We start from the raw sequence: 6,374 nt of genomic DNA, 5'->3' as shown, positions 1-6,374 counted from the left end.
ACTTACCGTATTACGTTTCCGCATTTACTTACTTGCGTGCCTAAACTTTCCTAGTTAGTTTGATTAGGATTGGCTATAGGTTCCAAGTTTTTGGGGTAAGTAGAGAGTAGCAAAGATAAACCTTAGTCATAACTAGCATGCATAGGACGTGTTAGGTTTATCTTATGCAAGTAGATTGAGCCCTAGGTTAAAAAGCGATTAGCGACCCTATTCACCCCCTCCACCTCTAGGGTCGGACACCCCCGGTGATCCTTACACTCCTCTGCTCGCGGCGGGCGCGAGCGCCGGAGGGAGGAGCGGGCGTGTCCGCAGCGCCGGCGAGCGCGTGCGAATCTGGGAGGAGGGGCTCCGCATGGGCGAGCTCGGCGCGGCGCGGCGAGGCGGAGGGGCGCTGGCGATGGAGGACGCCGAGCTAGGGCGCGGACCCCGAACGGCGCGGTGGAGCGCGGGCGTGGATCCCGAACGGCGCGGCCTCGGGGCTCGCCTGCGCTGCCGAGGGAGCTCGCACGCTCCGCCTCCGCTGGAGGGCCACCTCGCACGCGAGGCGGGCGGACTCTCCGGCGCCGGCGCCGCTCCGACGACCGTCGTCTTCTCCACCTCCGACGATGCGGCCGCGGCACGCGCACAGGGCCGGGGGGTGCGCGCTAGGGCCTGGGGGTGGAGGGCGGCGACAGCGGCTGGGGAAGGAAAGAAGAAGAAGAAGCTGACATGTGGGGCCCATAAGTAAGTGAGTGGAGGGTGGAGAGGCAGCAGGGGCATTTTGGTCCATACGAAAATACCAGAGCCTGCACGTGGGTCCAGAAGAATCAAATACGTATAAAATGGCATGTTTGAGGGTTCAAACGAATTGTAATGGCATCGTTCGGAATATGTGAATTGTAATGGCATATATCCGAACTCCAGAAATTGTAATGGCACCAATAAAAAAAACCCAATATTATTATTAACACATAATTGCAGACCTAACCTAAAGGATAGTTACCCCTGTGGCCTGACCATATCCACCTACAACAACAGCAAAGTTGACAACAATCCAAAATTCAAAAAAAAAACCAAGAGCCCATCCATGTAGCCCAATTTCTGTCAAAGTTTCTGTCCCCAGCTTTTATAAAAGGTCATTCTCAACTTATACAGAGTAGGTTCGTCTCAGACAATACTGTCAATACAGTCATACGTCTTAGTACTGTAGGCAATTGCTTAGAGCATGTTTTATGGTATACGCCGGCCAGCGGGCGGAGAAGAGCCAGCGCGGCATGCATTTAAATGCTGCTGGCGAGCGGCGCAGCAGCGGCAGCCAATCGGCAGCGCGCGGCGCAGCAGCGCAGCGAATGGGAGCTCCGCGCGCGCGCATGCGCCCGCTTGCAGCCGGCGTCTGGCGAGTCGTTCGTTCGCTTCTCTCTCCTGATTTCTCTCTCTCCCACGTCGGATTCCGCCCGTTCCCCGCCGTCTATAATACTTGCTCTTAAGAGCAGCCAGAAATGGAGGGATCCTGCCATGATTGAAATGATGGAACTGCTGGCCATGGCGGCACAGGTGCTTGTCTTTAGCTCTGTTGCTATCCTGTGATGGGGGTCCCTATGTGTCATTCGGAAGATAGTTAATCGACTTGTCACACAGCCCAGATCGGCTCACCTGCCCGCACGGCCCAGCCCAACTCAATCCTCTTGCCCATATATCGAGAACAACAGAACGATGAGAGAGGGGAGAGAAGGCATTGCAACGGTAAAGCGGCAGCCAACAAACAGTGATGGTATTATCATTGAGCACGGAAGCTAGACTAGTCTAGTACTTTGTCCTTTTACTTAACTCTTTTAATGGATTCAACAATATTGTCAAGCCGATTCAACATTTTAGATAAAATAATTTGACACTTTGGAAAAATTAATTCAACATTTCTTAGAAAAAATGTTGAAACAGTATGTTGCAAATGTTATAATTATATATTAAATTGTTGAACTAGTATATTAAAATGTTGAACTGTTCGATTAAAAAAAATAAAAATAGCATATTGGATCTCATTTTATTGGATTAATCCCAACTGATACTATGGTTCAAACAGATGTTTAATTTGATCTATGGTTGAAAAGAAAACGTAGATTGAAGTTTGGGAATCTGTTAAACTTCTCGTCCTCTCTCTTTGGATCGTGACACGTGTATATCCCATCATTGCCCCCTGCTCCAAGCGCATGCTGCTGTGTGTAGGTATATGTCTGGCGCCCACGTGCGGCGCTATCTCAGATGTAATTATAATCGTAGCACGAATCTCTAACACTAGAAGATATGTGGACTACAAATCTAATAAAAGATGGATAAGATTTCCGCCTGCTATGCGCCCAACTTATTAGGGCCCATGGTTGCACCGCGTTCATTTTCAACAATAACAGGCCATAAAAAAGTCATCAAAAACATGTTCAGTGCGAAGCCCAACTTATTCAGGCCCAATGTTCCACCGCGTTCATTTACTAGAAATAAACCCAGAATGTCACAGGGAGCAATTCCTTCGATTATTGGAAGTAAAGTTTGTTAAAACATTCTGAACTAGGCCCCGTGAGCATCATGGGCTATTTCTCCTTCACGGGCTTGACTTCTGCCTCTCTACGGCCACTTGTATTTTGGTTTGTTCGGTTGTTTGCTATCTGTCTTTTCTTTTGGAAATTTTCAAAAACCAGATCATTCGTCACTGGGAGTTTGATATTTTAACCTCCATAAGCCATTTCGTTGCAAATGTCTACATCTACTCCATTCTATTGGAAAACCACTCCAATATACACATGCTTAACGGAATTTGAATGTATTCAGTGAGTAGAGCCACAAAAGGCCATGTTAGTCTAGCCAAGCATGTCAAGTGCTTGATTTAGGCTTCTTAAGTTCTTATTCAACATGAATGTTTAGTGATTTCTTTTGCAAATATCAAAACTCGATATGATCTCTCATCACTGATTTATTTGGTGGAATATCTTAATACAATGTTGATTATAGGAATACTGCACATAAAAGCTATTCGACTAATCGTGCACTCCATGTCAACACACAACACTTACTGTAGAGTAAACATGCACGCATATTGAGGACATGGTAAAGGATATGTCAGATTTGATTTTTATTTAAAAATTGCAATTAAGGCCCTTTGATCAAGCATATGTCTTTTCACCCTCCACATGAAATAAATTAATTACAAATTATATATTTCTTATCGTTAGATAATATTTTGCCTAACCTAACATTGTTTTAAAAAAATCGGAGGGAGTACTTCCGAGGGTTTGGCAGAAATGGGCAACTAGTTCGAGTACTCATTCCCTCACTTCAACAAATGGCACATCTTCATACCAGTTCTGCTAGAAAAAAAAAAGATGACTATAATGTTGGGCAAGTCGTTGCTGCGAAAAAGCAAGAACCTGTGGACAGAAGCTGGTGGCAGGTCAATGCAGTTTGGCCACGCACACCAAACCACCAACTTGGGGATCCGTCCAGCCTAGCGGCTGTCCTCTTCGGTTAGAAAACGGAGATGCTTTAGTTAAAAAAAAAAGAAAACGGAGATGAGCAGCCAATTTAGAGCATCTCCAGCAGATTGCTCATATTCATTTCCAATACCTAAAAACTATCATTTAAGAGATTTTGAAGATAAGAGGGAGCTCCAGTAGATTACCAATACGTTCCCCAATATTAAAAAATTTTGAACAATCTGTTGAATATGATCCGAATTATAACGTGTGTCTTGTGAGAACGCCTGGAGGGCCCACGGTTCGGGTTATATGATTAGCGGATTTGTTTCCGTGTTTAACTGCAGTCAGTTCAGTCCGCCCTATATATACATCTTGTAAGCCGCATGGGAAGAGTAGACGACTCATTATATTTCCCGTGTTGTAACTCTCCTCATTATAGTGAAGATCGCCGATTGGCGCCCGTGGTTTTTTCCCGCAAGGGTTTTCCACATAAAAATCGTGTCTCGTGTTCGATCTTATTTTCGCATTATTTACTAACAAATAGTATCAGAGCCGTACACGAGATCGATTGAAAAAAAAAATAGAGTTTCACCCCTGTTCGTGCGCCGCCACCGTCCAACCCAATCTGCTGTCCGCAGATTCAATCGATCGGATCAGGTCCAAGGGCGAATTTGTGCTTCGTCCGCTGAGGGCTTGTTTAGTTGTTTATATATAAAAAATTTGTAAAGGAATATTACTAATTTGAAATACTAAATGAAGTTTATTTATAAATTTTTTTCACAGATGAGTTGTAAATCGCGAGACGAATCTAATGATGCTAATTAATCCATAATTAGCGGATGGTACTGTAGCATCACTGTTGCAAATCATGGATTAAGTAGGCTCATTAGATTCGTCTCGCAATTTACAGCCCATCTATACAAAAAAGTTTTGTAAATATACATTATTTAGTACTCTATGCATCTGTCAAAATATTCGGTATGATTTTTTTTGCGTTTACAGAATTTACGAGTAAATATCTACTCCCTCCGTCCCAAAAAAACCGTCATTTTTTGACTCTTAGAAACTACGTTTGACTGCTCGTCTTATTCAACTTTCTTTTACAAATATTATCATTTTTATTATGACTTATTACATCACTAGTGATATTTTAATAATATTTTATTTGTTTTATAACATACATAAAAAATTTGAATAAGACGAGCAGTCAAAAACACAGTTTCTAAAAATAAAAAAATAACGGTCTTTTTGTGACGAAGGGAGGAAACAGCATCACAGCCGCACTCCTCTCGCCGAGTTGAACCGGCGAATCCATCTGCAGAAGGCTGCTGCCGCTACACAAGCGGTGTCCGCCGCTGCAAAGTCTGGTGCTGCACGCGGATCGAGGGTGCACAGGGAGCCAGCCGCGCTGCGTCGCGCAGCACATGAAGCCGGCCGTCCTGTGCGTGATTTTCCTCAAATTGAGGATTTTTTCTACGCGCACACACGGAAGTCTACCAGAGCTTCATCAGTTTTCTGCTGTACGTACACGGAAGTGTACACAAGCTGCAGGTTATTTTCTAGGGTTACACAGTTTCATACCTAAATTATTTACTGCAAATTATTTTTCTGGTTATTTTTTCTAATGGCTTCGATGAAGTATGATCTTCCGCCTCTGGATCGTGACACAAGTGTAAGCATCTAGGCCCTCAAGGTATGTTTCGATGATTAATGACAACCATTATTGTGACTAATGAGTTTGTGCAGCTTAATAGATCATTATCGCTCATTTGGTCATATGTCAAAAGAGGCCCCTCAATTTCATTATTCAAAAAGGCGATCTCGGTATTCAACTCAATTTTATGTCAAGACTAAGGATCTTTCTAGTCCTAAGTGTCATAAGGTTGAGAAGGACACTTAGGTTAGTATAGGTTTTATAGTTTTGTAGTGATCGCACTATTAAGAGGGGTTAAGGCTAAGTAACTTGAGCATGGACATGATCATTTGAAAATGGATGCACACTATGGTCACTCAGGTTTCTAGAAGTTCAAATAAGTGGTTCTCAAACTATATCTCAAGAATATTTGGATTTCATTCAAGACTCAAATCAGAAAAGACAAAATCAGAAAAAGTCTATACACCGGTTTAACCGACGCTCTCAATTTTCTATACGTCGGTTAAACGAAGTCAGCAGAGTCTGGACAAATTCAATACACCGGTTAAACCGACGTGTTTGAATTTAACGTCGGTGCATTGGTCCAGAGTTGGTTTTTCCAGGGAAATTCAAGTTCTATTCACCGGATTAACCGACGCTGTTTGAATCAAGACGTCGGTGCAATTGACCAGTGAGATGGTTTTTCAGAGGAATTTAAAAGTTGTACTCACCGGTTAAACCGACGATAGGTTTGAGTTAACGTCGGTGCAGTTGTCCAGAGACTTGATTTTTCAGTGGTTCAGTGGACAACTACACTCACCGGTTAAACCGATGCTACGTCGGTTAATCTGCCCCAGTTGTAACGGCTAGTTTTCAGAAGAGGCAGTTTACATTCACCGGTTAAACCGACGATGACAATGGGGGGTACGTCGGATTAACCGGCGCTACGCAGTTTTCTGGCAGCTTTTCTCCAACGGCTCTATTTGTGTGAGCTGCCTATATATACCCCTCCAATGGGTCATTTCGCCCACTCTTGACACCAGGCAACATCCATACACTCATACTATAGTCAAGAGCCACATTGAGCTTCATCATTCACATACTTGTGCATTCAATCAATCAAGAAGCAAGATTAAGGACTTGAGTAGAGAAAAGCTAGTGTGCATCCGTTCTTGGTGATCGGTTCTTGCTCAAGTGAAGGCCTTAGCTTGTTACTCTTGGTGATTGGCATCACCTAGGCGATCTTGGTGATCGGGGTGTTTCTCGCGGAGCTTGCCAAGGATTGTGGGAGCCCGGAG

The sequence above is a fragment of the Panicum virgatum genome, chromosome 8N (assembly GCF_016808335.1).
Source record: "Panicum virgatum strain AP13 chromosome 8N, P.virgatum_v5, whole genome shotgun sequence".
NCBI classification, from domain to species: Eukaryota; Viridiplantae; Streptophyta; class Magnoliopsida; order Poales; family Poaceae; genus Panicum; species Panicum virgatum.
Note: the sequence above shows the minus strand (reverse complement) of the source record.